This window comes from Jaculus jaculus, chromosome 2, assembly GCF_020740685.1.
Source record: "Jaculus jaculus isolate mJacJac1 chromosome 2, mJacJac1.mat.Y.cur, whole genome shotgun sequence".
In the NCBI taxonomy this organism is placed as follows: Eukaryota; Metazoa; Chordata; class Mammalia; order Rodentia; family Dipodidae; genus Jaculus; species Jaculus jaculus.
The window spans coordinates 116541747-116558136 of record NC_059103.1 but is presented as its reverse complement, the minus strand read 5'-3'; the positions used below and the strand labels follow the sequence as shown (position 1 = coordinate 116558136).

The 16390-nt window shown below is 40.3% G+C and overlaps 1 non-coding gene across 1 annotated transcript; it reads right to left on the bottom strand.

Moving 5' to 3' along the window:
- Positions 1-250: 250 nt before the first annotated feature.
- On the bottom strand, positions 251-356 carry LOC123459029. Its single transcript, XR_006635959.1, has one exon. It is a non-coding gene; the product is annotated as a U6 spliceosomal RNA (small nuclear RNA).
- Positions 357-16390: the final 16034 nt, after the last annotated feature.

Below are 16390 nucleotides of genomic sequence, written 5' to 3'. Positions count from 1 at the left end.
CCATGGCCTTTAAAAAATATTTTTTATTTATTTATTTATGAGAGAGAGAGAGAGAGAGAGAATGAGCACACTAAGGCCTCTAGCCACTGCAAACGAACTCCAGACACATGAAGCCTGGAGTTCATGAATCTGGCTCTACATGGGGATTGTGGAATTGAACCTGGGTCCTTTGGTTTTGTAGGCAAGCACCTTAACTGCTAAGCCATCTCTCTAACCCACTGGGTGCTTTTTTTTTTTTTTTTTTTTTTTTTTTAATATAGAACACATCATGAATTTGTGTGTTGTCCTTGTGCAGGGCCAAGCTAATCTTCTCTGTTTCGTTCCAATTTTCGTATATGTGCTGCCGAAGCAAGCACTCACCACATGCTTTTGAATGGGTTTATAGTACCAGATGTGGATTCCCACCAGTGAAGTAGGTTTCAGCTCTAATCAAAAAGCAGTTGGGGGATGGAGAGATGGCTTAGCGGTTAAGTGCTTGCCTGTGAAGCCTAAGGACCCTGGTTCGAGGCTCGGTTCCCCAGGTCCCACGTTAGCCAGATGCACAAGGGGGCGCACGCGTCTGGAGTTCGTTTGCAGAGGCTGGAAGCCCTGGCGCGCCCATTCTCTCTCTCCCTCTATCTGTCTTTCTCTCTGTGTCTGTCGCTCTCAAATAAATAAATAAATAAAAATTTAAAAAAAAAAAAAAAAGCAGTTGGGCTAGGCGTGGTGGCTCACACCTTTAGTCCCAGCACTCGGGAGGCAGAGGTAGGGGGATCAGCATGAAATTCAAGGCCAACCTGACACTAGCTAGTGAATTCCAGGTCAGCCTGGGCTAGAGTAAAACCCTAACTTGAAAAACCAAACAAACAAACAAAAAGTGCAGTTAGTTACCTCTGTTGTTGACTTTCCAGTTGGTACTTCTTGCCTGGCCATTCAGCAGGATGGCATCATAGCTAAGTAAGCATTTAAATAAATTTTTTTGACAACTTCTGTAATTATAGACAATAAACCATGATAATTCCCTCTCCCCCCTCACTTTCCCCTTTACAACTCTACTCTCCATCATATTCTCTCCCCCTCTAAATTTGTCTCTATTATTTTGATGTCATGATCTTTTCCTTCTACTATGGTTTTGTGTAGATAGTGCCAGGCACTGCAAGGTCATAGATAGATATCCAGGCCATTTTGTGTCTGGAAGAGTGCATTGTAAGGAGTCCTACCCTTTCTTTGGCTCTTAAACTGCTTCTGCCAATTCTTTTGCAATGAACCCTGAGCACTGGAAGGTGTGGTAGAGATGTTTCAGTGCTGAGCACTCCTCTGTCACTTCTTCTCAGCACTATGGTGCCTTTTGACTTGTCCCAAGGTCACTGCCATCTGAAAGAGAAGCTTCTTTAAGCAAAAGTGAGAGTAGCATTAATATATGGGTATGAACATTAAGAGAAGTGCTTACTGGGCAGTTTGGTGAGCATAATATATGCATTTAGCCAGACACCAGCAGGTGTTACACCCCTAGGGCTCATGACTTCCCCCATCGTAGGTTTTTAGTACCAGGCATGTATTCCATCTCATGGAGCAGGCATCCTGTCTGAATAGACTTTCCCCCATAACAGACATGCCACTATTGTACCAGTTGGCTCATTTGGCCTGGCTGGCCAAACTTAAGGCTTGTAGTGTCCACTGTTGTTTATCTCCACTGATGACTTCTCTCACTTCTACAGATTGCATGCAGCTTTTTCCAGCTTTCAGTCAGCTGGTCTACAGGGAAGAAGTTTTCAGCTCAGTTCCAACAGGATTTCTCAGTGACCTTACAGCCCCAAGCATAGGCAGTCTTCAAAAATAGGGTCTTACCATCTATTCCTAGTGGAAAGCCAAGAGCCTTGACAATGGCCTGTAATGTCCTGGGGGCATTAGGTACCTCCCTGACCAACAACTCACTGGAAGGTATCCCATCCCTGGCAATGACACTAGTGTCTAAAAAAGTAGGTTATTCATATCCTCTTAGATTCTGATTAACCCTCCCACCACCCTTTCTTTTCTCAGTCTCTTCCCCTGACCTCACTTAGGCCTTTCCACCCCCAGGATTCTCTTCTGCTTACACATATACAAGATACCATTCCCTTACGTCCTCCCTTTTCTACCTTATTGGCCTCTGCTACCAAGTTTTATTCCAACTCAAATACAAGTCCAAAGATTTGTAGCTAGGATCCACATGAGAACACATGATGTTTGGATTTTTCGGCTGGGGTTACTTCACTAAATATAATCCTTTCCAGGTCCATCCATTTCCCTGCAAATTTCTTTTTTCTTTACAACTAAATAGAACTCTGTTGTATAATGTACCACATCTTCATTATCCTTTCATCAGTTGAAGGACATCTAGGCTGGTTCCATTTCCCAGATATTGTGAATAGAGCAGCAATAAATATGAATGTGCAAGTTTTTCTAAGGTAGTGAGATGAGTCCTTAGGATATATGCCTAGAAGTGGTATAGCTGGGTCATATGGTAAATCTATTTTTAGCTGTCTCAGGAACCTCCACACTGGTTTCCACAATGGCTGGACCAGTTGACATTCTCATCAACAGTGCAGAAGGGTTCTTCTTTTTCTATATCATTGCCAGCATTTATTGGCATTTGTTTCCTTGATGAAAGCCTTTCTGATCTGACAGGAGTGAGATGAAATCTCAAAGTAGTCTTAAGTTGCAGTTTTTTAGATGTTTATGGCATCTATATTTCTTCTTTTGAGCACTCTGTACTTAGTCCCATAGCCCATTTTAAAATTGGGTTGTTTGATTTCTTATTGTTGTTTCTTGAGTTCATTGTATATTCTGGCTATTATCCTGTCAGATGTATAGCTGGCAAAGATTTTCTCCCATTCTGTAGGTTGTCTCTTTGCTCTATTCAGTGTCCTTTGCTGTATAAAAGCTTTGTAATTTCATGAGGCCCCATTGGTTGATTAGTAATGGATTTATTTCCTGAGCAACTGGGGTTATATTCTGAAAGTTGCTATCTATGCCAATATGTTGAAGGGTTAAGATGCTCACCTGTGAAGCCCTAAGGTTTGATTCCCAAGTACCCACATAAGCCAGATGCACACGATGGAGCATGCATCTAGAGTGTATTTGCAGCCACTAGAGGCCCTGACACATCCTTTCTCTTGTCTGATTTTCTCTCCCTCTCTCTGTCTCTTTCTCTCATATAAATAAAAATAAAAAACATTTCTCAAGCTGGTATGGATGCACATAAGTACAGCCCCACACTGAGTGGGGGTTGGAGACAGGAGGCTCACTAGGACTCCCTGGTTAGCCAGTCTAATTAAGAAATGGCAACCTCTAAATTCATCAAGAGGCTCCATCTCAAGGAAACAAAGCAGATAAAGGAGGACACCCAGCGTCCTCCTCTGGCCTCCATATGTATGTGCAAAGGGTGTGTACATGTGCACACTCCAAATGCACACACACACACTACAGACATACACTAAAAAGTATATACAATAAAAGATGAAATGTGGATGACGTATTTTACAATCATTTGTCTCACATAGCTCTAACACCGCAAGTAATCACTCTCACTAAACTCTATTTTGCCTACATATGCTAGTTTTATGTCTTTAGCCCTTGTCATGTGTATGTGTGTATGTGCCACAACATGCATGTTTAAGTCACAGGGTAATTTTGAAGGGTCTGTACTCCACTTTTTTTTTGTTGTTGTTGTTTTGTTTTTCAAAGTTGGGTCTCACTCTAGCCCAGGCTGACCTGGAATTCTCTGGGTGGCCTTGAACTCATGGCGATCCTCCTACCTCTGCCTTCCAAGTGCTGGGATTAAAGTCGTGTGCCACCACACCCTGCTTGTACTCCACCTTACTTGACACAGGGTCTCTTGCCATTAGAAATGAACTACTAGACTACAAAGAAATGTCAGGGTATCTGGCCTGGGAGTTTCGGATTCTTCTGGCTCCTCCTCCAATTGTCATGGGATCGCAGATCCATGTACCACTTTGCATCCAGTTTCCATGGGAGAACTGAACCTGGACTGTCATGCTTTGCAAGCAAGCACCTTTTACTATTGAGTCATGTCCCTACTTCCTCTCCCTTGTCTTTTAGTAAAAGGTTCTACTCAGTGTTTTTAAACAGCAGATTTGGCCAGGGGTGGAGGCACACGCCTTTAATCGCGGTACTTGGGAGGCAGAAGTAAAAGGATTGCATATATATATATTTAGGGGTTGGAGAAATGGCTTACTGGTTAAGCGCTTGCCTGTGAAGCCTAAGGACCCCAGTTCAAGGCTCGACTACTACCCCAGGACCCAGGTTAGCCAGATGCAAAAGGGGGCGCATGCGTCTGGAGGCCCTGGCATGCCCATTCTCTCTCCCTCTCTCTATCTGCCTCTTTCCCTGCCTCTCTCAAAAAAATAACAAAAAAATTTTTTAATAAAAAAATATATACATATATATTTATTTACTAGCAGAGAGAGGTAGAGCAGAGACAGAGGGGGGAAATAAGAGACAGAAAGAGAATGGGCATGCCAAGGGCCTCCAGCCCCTGAAAAAAAAAAAAAAAAAACAAAAAACCTCCAGATGCTGTGCCAACGTGTATCTGTCACTAGGCTGTGCAGACCTTAGCAACTGAGCCATCGAACCTTGAACCAGTATCCTTAGGCTTCACAGCTAAGGGCTTAACCGTGAAGGCATCTCTCCAGCTTCCAAGATTTGATATTTTTTTAAACAAAAAGGTCAGTATGCTTTCTATCAGTTTTCCTATAGATGAATATAGATCATAGATTTAAATTTAAGCATGTCAAGTTACATGCCAGTGTCATATAGGGATTCTCTCAAAAGGCCAATAAATTGATAAAGCAATAATTAAGACTTCACTCTGTATTCGCACAGTGGTCTTGAACTCATGGCAGTCCTCCTACCTCTGCTTCCCTGGGATTAAAGGCGAGCACCACCATGCCCAGCTAATATTTAAGATTTTTATAATCCACTAAGATAAAAACAAGAAAAGAGCTGAGTAGAGAAATATCAGTAATTTTAGAACTAGAAAATGCATATGAACAGTTACTGCCGCAGCAAAGGAAAGGAAGCTGGTATATAGGTTACAACAAGAGAAGACATTAACACACAAATTGATCCAGGCAATAGACCCTTCAAAGGATCATAAAAGGGGGACATATGGTTTTGCTAAGAGCATGGGTACAATAGAGGGCTAGAAACAAGACAAGTCGGTATCTGGGCTAGAGAAATGGCTGTAGTTAAGGTGCTTGCCTACAAAGCCTTACGACCTGGGTTCAATTCCCCAGTACCCACAAAAAGCCAGATGTGCAGAGAGGTGCATTCATCTGGAGATTGTCTGCAGTGGCTAGGGTTCCTGGTACTCCCATTCTACCTCTCTGCTTGTAAATGAATTAAAAAAAAAATGTTTGGTTTTTCGTTTTTTAAAAAAGATACATCAGCCATGCATGATGGCACATCTTTAATCCCAGCACTGCAGAGGCTGAGGTAGGAGGATCGTTGTGAGTTCAAGGCCACCCTGAGACTACATAGTGAATTCCAGGTCAGCCTGGGCTAGAGGCAAAACATAACCTCACCAAAAAAAAATTTTTTTAATTTAAAAAAATCAATCACAGGCTGGAGAACTAATTTAGTGGTCAATTCACTTGCCTGCAAAGCCGAAAGACCCAGGTTCAATTTCTTATGCCCCACATAAACCAGATGAACAAGGTGGTACATGCATCTGGAGTTCATTTGCAGTGGCTGGAGGCCCTGGTGTGCTCATTTCCTCTTTCTTTCTACTTCTTTATCTCAAATAAATAAATTAAAAAAGAAAAGATGCATCAGACTGGAGATGGCTTAGCAGTTAAGGTGCTTGCCTACGAAGAACCCAGGTTTGATTCCCCAAGACTCAAATGCACATGCATCTGGAGTTCGGTTGCTGTGGTTAGAGGCCCTAGCACACCAATTCTCTACCTGCCTAATTCTCTCTCAACTAAATTTTTGAAAAAAGATACATCAATACCATGTTTTGCCAGTTTAGTTATTTTTAGGGGACAGAATGAGTAGTGTAGGTTGGATAATTATCATGTATTTCACTGTCATAACCACCTGTTTTTTTTTTCTACTTTTTTTTGTAGTATCTCAAACAGTTTAATTCATTTTTGTTTACAAGGAGAGGAGACAGAGAATGGGTATGCCAGGGCCTCCAGCTACTCTAAAAGAACCCCAGACACACGTGCCACCTTATGCATCTGGCTTATGTGGGTCCTTTGGCTTCTCAGACAAGCACCTTAACCGCTAGGCCATCCCTCCAGCCCCTACTTTTATTTTTCTATTATTTTTGTGTATGCATTCATACAATATGTATGTACACACACTTGCCATAGTGCACACATGTGGAAGTTAGAAGACAACCTCAGGATGTATCTCTTCTCCTTTATCATTGGTGACAGGGTCTCTTTTTATTTTTATTTTTTGTTTATTTTTATTTATTTGAGAGCGACAGACACAGAAAGAGGCAGGTAGAGAGAATGGGCGCACCAGGGCCTCCAGCCACTGCAAGCAACTCCAGATGTGTGTGCCTCTTGTGCATCTGGCTAACATGGGTCCTGGGAAATGGAGCCTCAAACCGGAGTCCTCCTTAGGCGCCACAGGCAAGTGCTTAACCTCTAAGCAATCTCTCAAGCCCAAAAGGGTCTATCTTGCCTCTTGTTACTCACAACCTTCTGCCTCCCATTGCCATAAATGCTGTTGTAGTGATTTTCATATTGCTCGGACAAAACACTCAACGAAAGCAGATGAGAGGCTTATATTTTCAAGAGGACGCTTCATCACGGCAGGAGAAGATAGTAGAACAGAGCCTGACATCGCAATTTGCCAGGTAGACTATAGCATCAAGACTGAACCCAGGACTGGAGAGATGGCTTAGCTGTTAAGGTACTTGCCTGCAAAGCCAAAGGACCCAGGTTTGACTTCCCAGGAACCATGTAAGCCAGAGGCACAAGCTGACACAAGTGTCTGGAGTTCATTTGCAGTGGCTAGAGGTCCTGGCACTCCCGTTGTCTCTCTCCGCTTCTCTCTCAAATAAAAATAAAACACTAAAAGATGGGGGCGGGGGAGTGGGCTGGAGACAGCTTAAGAGGTTAAGGTGTTTACCTGCAAAGCCAAAAGATCCTGGTTCAATTCTCCAGGACCTATGTAAGCCAGATGCACAAGGGTGTGCATGCATCTGGAGTTCATTTGCAGTGGCTGGAGGCCCTGGTGTGCCCAGATCTGGTAAGAGGACACTGCTACAACACCTCTAAGCCCACCAACAACACACCTTCTCCAGCAAGGCTCCCCACCTCCCCAAATTGCCAACAGCTGGGAGCCAAGCATTCAAATCGTGAGTTTATAGGGACATTTGATTCCAACCATCATTAAGTGCATTTGTATTGCAGGCGTCTGTGCCACGTTGCATCTGGAGTTACACAGGCACTGAGAAACAAGTCAGCAGGTTTACAAGTGCCTTTAATGGCTGAGCCATCTACAAAACAACTTTTTAGGTAACTGTGCGTGCTGGTGCAAGTAAGCCATGGCACAGCTGGAGATCACAGGGTCATTCAGTCCTGGCCTGTGCATCTCATTCATTAAAGGCAGTTTCTCACTCTGGATTAAAAAAAAAAAAAAATGCAGACAGACAGAATGGGCATGCTAGAGCCTCTAGTTGCTCCAGATTAACTCCAGACACATGTGCCAATTTATGCATCTGCCTTTATAACCTCATTCTGGATTCTTGCTCTGACAATTCTTTGTTGTACTCACAAGCTTCCAGGAAATTCTCATTTCCACCTCCAATCTTGCTGTCAGCATCAGCACGCTGGAATTATAGAAATCTGCCATGGCTTCATGTTTTTCACATACTTCCTAGGGATCAAGCTCAGGTATTCCAGATAGAGCAGAGCTTTATCCACTGAGCTATGTCCTAGCCCACTATATTTTTAAGGAGGTGGGGGAGCAGGGTCTCATTCTAGGTCAGCCTGACCTCAAACTCATAGCAATGCCTACCTTAGCCTCCCAAGTGGTAGGATTATAAGCATGGGCCACCACACTCAGTAACTGCCATTCATTTTAAAGGCATAGAAAACTGACTTCTGGAGCCAGGAAGATGGTTCAGGCAGTTAAGAGCACTTGCCACACAAGCATGTGAGCCTACACTGCAACTCCAGGTCCAGAAAGACTCTGTCTCAAGGAAATAGACATTAAAGGAAAACATACATCTCCTCTGGCCTCCACACACACATGCACACATCACACCACATATAATACACATATACAGAAAATGGGCTTAAACTGTGACTTAAAATCCTATATAAAATATTTGTGTCCTGATGCTAAATAAAAACACAATTATTGCTACAGAGCTATGAATTTAAATATCTAGTCTAGTCCCTTATTTTACATATTAGAAAACCAAGACACCCAAAAGGCAAGTTCTCTACTTCTGAGTTGTAACTCTTTCTACAATAATCAGTGTGATTAAGAACAGGTTTATCATCCAAGTTCCAAACCAAAAGTCTTATATACTGCTTGTTTTCCTATATATCTCAAGTAAAGCTGAAGAGCTTGTCAAAGTAATCCCACTTGCCAGACGTGGTGGCACATGGCTTTAATCCCAGTACTTGGGAGAGAGGTAAGAGGATGCGGTGAGTTTGAGACCAACCTAGAGCAGGACCTTACCTCAAAAACAAATAAATAAAAATTCAACTGTATAAGCTGTTGGAAGCTGTCTGGAGGAATGTTCAGCGAGGAGCTGATTCACTATTAGTTGTGCTATGGTGATCTTAATTCTTTACCATTCATGCATTAATGCATGATATCAACTCTTCTCTGCACCACACAACACTAAAACATCAGGGTTGTTCTAAGTTGCACATAAAAGCAACTCATCTTGAAATGGGAGTGTTAGAGTGAAAGACATTGCCCTAATCCCGAGGAAAGCTTACATTTGGAGTTGAGGCACATCCAAAAAATCAACATGTTAAAATAACAGTGTCTACATAAGTAGTGTATTGCATGTCAGAATATGAATTCAGGGGCAGGAGAGATGGCTTAGCAGTTAAGGCACTTGGCTGTGAAGCCTAAGGACCCAGGTTTGATTCCCCAGGACCCACATAAGCCAGACACACAAGGTGGCACTATCACCTATCTGGAGTTCACTTGCAAGGACTGGAGGCCCTGGCACACCCATTCTCTCACAAATAAATAAAATATTTAAAAAGAAAATGGTGGCTCATGCCTTTAGTCCCAGCACTTGGGAGGCTGGGGTAGCAGGAGTACATGAGCTCTATCTATCTCCAAAAACAAAGAAAAATTAAAAACAAAAAGAAATGTAAGTAATTATACAGGCTTGTGTCACTAAGGGAGATGCTATGGGCTATGAGTTGGGCTTTGGATCTTATTAAAGGTCAAATTTATGTCAACAGGTAGATGCAATCCTGTTTGCAGTGAGAATTTACTGGACCATTTATGATGTGCCAGTTGCCGTTAAGAACCACCTAACTCCCAACAACTTTAAGATTATATCCATTTTACCCTCAAGGAACTAAAGCACAAATTGTCATTTTGCCATCTAGTATGTAAGGCCTTAGAATTCAGTTACAGCCAAGCTCAACCTTTGGTTCCTTTCTCACCCTCACATTGCCCTCTACAGCTCTAACTTCTCTTCTGAATATCAAACTGTTTCTCTGCTCTCAACTATGTAATCTATTGCATGTTATGCCAACACTTCACACTGTAGATCCTCATACCCAGGACCACCCATCTCCTCCCCTCACAAAACTTGCTTGATTTAATGTTCCATTTCAACTATCTGGTCATCCATCTGAAGCCATACTACCAGACTCTTTCCAGGTGACAAAAAGTCAACCTGGACCACAGGACTTCTTTGTTAAAATTCCAGGAGGCTGAAAGAAGCAAAAGCAGGAGTTCCTAGGCTGGAGATGGCTTAGAGGTTCAGACACTTGTCTGCAAAGTCAAAGGACCCCAAGTTTGATTTCCCAGTACCCATATAAAAGTCAGATGCACAACGTGGCACATGTATCTGGAGTTTGTAACAACAGAGGCCCTGACACACCCACTCTCTATCTGCTTCTCTCTTTCAAATGAATTTTTAAAAAAATCTTTTAAAGACAGGCATGGTGGTGTATGCCTTTAATCCCATCACTCAGAAGGCAGATGTAGGAAGATCGCCATGAGTTCAAGACCACCCTAAGACTACACAGTGAATTCCAGGTCAGCCTGGGCTAGAGTGAGACCCTACCTCAACCTCCCTCCCACCCAAAAAAACTCCGACTTTTAAAAAGCAGGAGTTCCTCAAGCATGCCAGGCAAGCCACAAAAGCACACACTTATCCCGTCACAGTTGGTGCTTACATTATCTACTCCTCACAAGCCATGCAACATTGTAATTCTATTCTCGGTCCAGCATGTACAGCCATTTTTATTTGCTTTTTAACACATCTTAATATAGTAATAAGTGTAAAGCTTTGTTTTCCATCTTCAGCATCATGATGAGATCTTAGGTGTCTGGCTCTACCCTGAAGTTACAGCTTCTCTGGGATGGGACTTCTAAGCATATGCTTAGCCAAGAGGTTAAGAACATCTACCCTCAAGGTGTTAATTTAACGTTTCATTTAATGTCTATAAATGAGAAAATTCCTACCATTTCGTGATTACAACTGAGGTTTGGAGTTTACTCTGCCCAACATCAGTGGGCAAAGAGCACAACAGGCCCTCAGCCTATTTCATTCACATTAATGTATCCTGAGCCAGGCATGATAGACCACACCTTTAATCCCCAAGGCAAAGGCAGAGGTATAAAGATCACAGTGACTTCAAAGCCACCCTGAGACTACATAGTGAATTCCATATCAGCACAAATAAATACTGTTTTAAAAGCTCTCAAAAGGAATGGTATAGATGGTTAAAAACCTAGAGGCACCAAAAGACCAATCTTACTAGTTTCATATCTTTCCGCTAGAACTTTCTGGAGAAAATTAAAATTGCTTTTTCTTCTGCCAAATTTGTTGTCTCCACCTGTAGTACAACTTGGCTAACTGTATACAAACTCCTAACTTTAATTATGATAGTTCTCAACTGAAAACAAGATTTCAATAGATCCATTCAACAGGATAGTTTAAATTGGAAGAAAAAAAAGACAGTGCAAAAAATGTGTGAGTGCTGTAAGAGTTTAATTTGTAAGACAAAAGCACTACATTATAATTTAAACATAAGTAATCTTTCAGAAAAGAAAATTTAGTGCAAATTAAAACCCCATGAAAGCCCACTATAAGCTTTGTTTGAAGACTCTAGAAGTAAGATTCTAGAAATGGAAACATTTTGTTCCAATGGATTTTGTTGGGGGAGAAGAGTTTTGAAAATGTTAAATGGTACAGAGAACATCACGTAACTTAAAATCATGTTAACCAAGTACTGAAAAAAGGGACATGCTAGTAGGTCTTAATACATAAAACTACTTGATTAGCAGTAGCATGCTTTATATATCCATGATTGTAGAAGCAATACACAACAAATTTCTGAGCATTTCAGTTTTTTTACTGACTTAGCCAATCTCTGTATTACTCAAAATGCAATATTCCAATTTTTAATAAGGGTTCCGCTTCATCCATTTCATACCTGTTTTAGAAAAGTGTGATTAAGCTTGGAGTAGTCCAAGTCCATTCATACAACAAAAAAGGCAATTATATAATTCCTTTTAAATATTTATTCAAAGCAGTTTCCATGACATGTTAAATGTCACATTTAGGTACTGACATTAATAGACCTTCCAATCCTCTTCCAAAATTTAAAGCCAGGAAAGTAACCTTGCCTTCATATTCTGAAGTGGAAACAATACAGCCAATCCAACTACAAAATAAAATGTATACAAATTAACTTTTTTATTTAAACTGCTAACAAGGTTTCCAAAATAGAACCCCATAACCTCTTATTTTCAGTGTAATGAATTAGTGCCTATCTGTTCTGTGAAATCTTTTAAAGAATTCCATCACAAGGTAACAAGTTTGAACTTTATAACAACCTACTCTTACACAGGATCTTATAATGAAACATTGTAACATTTTTTTCACTCTTTTTAAAAATAACTGGGAATTGAACCCAAGTGCTCCTCTTTGCTTAGGCAATTAGTTGCTCTACCATTGAGCTAATAATATCCCCAGCCCTTCAGTGTTTTTGTAAGGCCCTTTTCCCTAACCTTTCAAGAACCATTCTTCCCCCTAAATTTTCCTGCCTTTAGAGGGGTAACAGAAAAATTCATTAAAATGTAGAAAATTGCCCTACAGCTCTATCTTATAATTACAGTTCCCTGGATCCCATATTCTTTACCTAAGGCCATTTATAATGTAAGGCTGCTAGAACTATGTCTTTCTTGAGAATCTAAGGTGCTAATGACAACAGGGCAATATATAACCAATCCAACCTAAGACTTGAACAGGTGTTGATTACCAATGTACAATGCAAGGGATGACTGAGATGACTTATACACGTACTGGTCAAGATACAGATAGTAAGGAATGTGTATTGCCTGCAGAAGTTCACAGTAAGTCAACTCGCCATGTTCCCAATCTACAGTGACTCCCTGCGTCTTCTCCCTTAGGTATATGCTAATACAGGTGGCCTACAGACCTCTTTAAAACATTATAACCAACCTTTCTCCAAATCAGATTACAGGCAAGTTGAAAGCAAATTACAGTATGGGAGGTTGAATTTGCACAACTGGATATTTATCTTGCTAGAATCATTTTACTCATTAAAAATTTCAGGGAAGACTTCTATGCTAAATCATAACCATTTTCATGTGGCCCATAGCAAATAGAGGTCATACCCTTCCCAAGTTTGTGAATGGTAGGGTGAAATAAAAACTTTATGAATAGTGTGGGTGGGGGGTTATCCTTAAATGTTAACACATTAACTACACTTGAGAAAACTGACCCCAAATCAATTTATTTATTAAGATATAACTGATTTATGCAAGGACCTAGATTTTTGATAATACAGGTTAAACACCCAAATTTAAAATAAAATAAACTCACTACAAGACTAACAATACTGTGATATATGTTCAAAATTCCTAATGCCTCAAGACCCTAAACATAAAGTACTTACAAAGTACAAGGCAGCCTTCACTACCCACCCCCCAAATTGCCAAGCAGTAAAAGCACATACACTAAATGAATTTCGAATGTACATCTAATAACTATCTTAATACTGAGCCTACCTCAGGATGAACTGGCACCTGAACAGATGATCTACATAACCCACTGAATTCTAACTCAGGCACAACAAAGTACAGTGAAGAAACTGCCATCCCAGTGTGCAAAGACGAATAAAAAGTTAGAATCTTGTAACACATAATGAAATTTAGGAAAAGGAATTGATAAAGGAGAAACACAAAAACCCACGAAGAGAAAACTCACCTGGCAGTAGACACCTAGTAAACCAAAAGGCATCAAATTTTGATTTAGAACAGTAAACCTAGAAAACTTACTATTTGAAATTAAGTGGAATTGATGGTTCTAACAAGCCTACCAAAATGAGAAATGAACTAAAAATATGGTAACAGTCCACTAACAGTTTCTGTAATAACTAGCATACAATTTTTGGTTAGTTTTTCTGCTTGTTAGTTCCCTGAAAATTTTCACCACTAACTTCTCACACACACTAAACACATCCTAACATTGTCCTTCTGAAACCTGAAAAGCCAACAATTTAAAATAAGGAGGGAGGGAGGGGAAAATAGCAACAAAACTTTAAAAGTTGCAGAACTTATGTTGACTAAGAAAACAACAGATTGTCAGCACTGACAACTCCCATTTTCCCTCAGAACCCAACAAGGGCTTAGGAAATCCAAGTCCAAAAGCAACAGAAGAGGTGAAAAGAGCCAAGCATGGTGGCTGGCGCACACCTATAATCCCAGCACTCAGGATGCAGAGGTAGGAGGATCGCCTTGAGTTTGAGGCCACCCTGAGACTAAATAGTGAATTCCAGGTAGGCATGAGCTAGAGTGAGACTACCTTGAAAAACAGAAAAAGAAAGCTAAAGTTGAAAAGGTTGACCCCAAAGCCAGCTAAAAACCCAAGACTTCCAGATCATCTGTGTTCAACTGCCTATCCTGGCAAGAAGCTCAAGACTTACTCTCAGCAGATAAAATAGTTCAGGTATAAAACAAGGTGGGCCTTCTTTCCTCACTCAAACATCACTGGCACCCTAACTTGTTACTCTCAGGCAAAAAGGAAGACCTCTAAGTAACCCTGACCAGTTTAGAATAATAAATATGTCGCTCAATAAATCCCATGGTTGTAAGCTCTCCTCCTGGCCCAACATTCTCAACATTAGTTTATAAAGTGTTCCTCTACTCTATGTGACTCAAGTATCACCTAACATCCAGAGAAATTTTCACAAAGGAAAGCCAGAAATCAGTTATAGTCAAAGCACCTTGGGATGAGCAAGTTGTTTTGTCTGTCTGAGTTGGGCACTTGCCATTGTCCGTGCTGGCCTTGAACTCAGTCTTAAGGATCCATTTCAGCTTCCCAGGATTGCGATTATAGGACTGAACTACCAGTGATAGCTTTAGTGATGAGAAAAAGATGGTGTGCACTAGAGATTATTTGTAATAGACTGAGCAGAAGCCTTGGGAATTTAAGATGACACTTTTTTAAAACAGAGAGGACCAGTTCATCAACATTTCCCAAGAACCCACTGAGTCCAATAGTTAAGAAGCTTAAAACTTGTGACAAAACTAAATGATGTCCTAGTAAAAGACTTTCTATTAACATCTCTATTCACAGTAAGAGTAGCTGAAAGACAGGAAAGATACACCATACCAAAATAAGCAAAAGCAATGGATTTAGGGGGAAATGAAAATAGAGAAGCAAAAGGAACTCATAAAAAGGGGACCAGTTCAGACTGGTAACATGTATGGCAAACAAGAAAAAAAAAACATAAAGCTATTTATCAGAAACTTGCACAAGAGCAAAAACTCCACTACTTAGAAATAAATCAGTGTTCAGTGGACAGAAAAAGTTGTCTAGGTCAATCAATTTGAGAATAGAACCATAAATGTGACTTAACGGAACAAAATAGCACAAAAACCAGGTTGTCCACAATTCAAGCAAAACATTGCTAGTCAAATCTGAGAATACTGGTTTCTCATTTCCTAAAGACAGTGGCCAAAACACAAGGCTTGTGAATATTCCCATCACACAGGATTTCATCTGGCAGAACATCATCAGCCATGCTAAACTGCCTTTACTCTACTTTTAACCACCCATTTAAGTTTCTGATGTCTAGTATTTATGCAAAATTGGCAGTGATGTATTGTAGCCTACTAACTCCCAAGACAATCTTTTTCCACTGATTTAGACTGGGGTCAGCAAGTCTTGTTCTATTAATAGGACAGGTCATTATCTCAGGTTTCCAGGTTTGTCATACTTACACAAATCTGTCCACTGTGATACCAAAGCAACCACAGGTAAATGATGAAAATGGCTGCATTTCATTTCACAAAAACAGACTTCAAGCCTTCAAGACCCATGATAACCATTCTCTCTGTGTGTGACACACACACACACACAAAATCAACTTACTACCATTGTCTAGCTCCACAAACTATTTGATTACTCAGCTAGTGCATCATCTATTGTTACTTTCTAGACAACTATTCTAAAGTCTGGTTTCGAGTAACTAATTAGTTTATTACCCATATTCCCTACCTTGCTAATTTTAGAATGAAAAAACCTGAAACACAACAATAAAGAGATTCTCTAACACAAAGAACTAAAATTTTTAGGTGGGAAAGAAAAAAAAAATCATTCAAACAAGCACTCACACACATAAACACAGTATGAATTTCTTTAATCCTCCCTCAACACCTGAATACCTGAAGCATAAGTCTATCACAGCTCACAAAGAGCCCAAAACTAACTGCATTTCTATTTTCATTAACAGATTTCCTTAAGTCTTTTGTTTTTTACTTAACGGAAGCATAAAATATTTAGTATCAGTGCAAACCAAGTGTTTCTTGCACATTTTTCCAGATTTGTTCTAAAAAACACAATACATATTAAAGAAATGGGCATTTGGGAAAGTATCTCTATGAAATGGAATGGCTACATAAGGAAGTAGTATTAAAACAATCAAATAGCAAACTGACCACATTAAGTCATTTCCAAATTAGGCAGAGGACATAGCATAGAAAAATTTTTAATTTTCCTAAAAAATTTTAAATTTCACTGCAATTTCAATCTTATGTCTCCATTTGACAAGGTTTATTTTTTTAATTTATGCTTCTACATAACTTTAGTCTAAGACAATTTTAGTATTCCTCAATTTTTCCTATTCTGATGATAAAAGGAGCCAATACA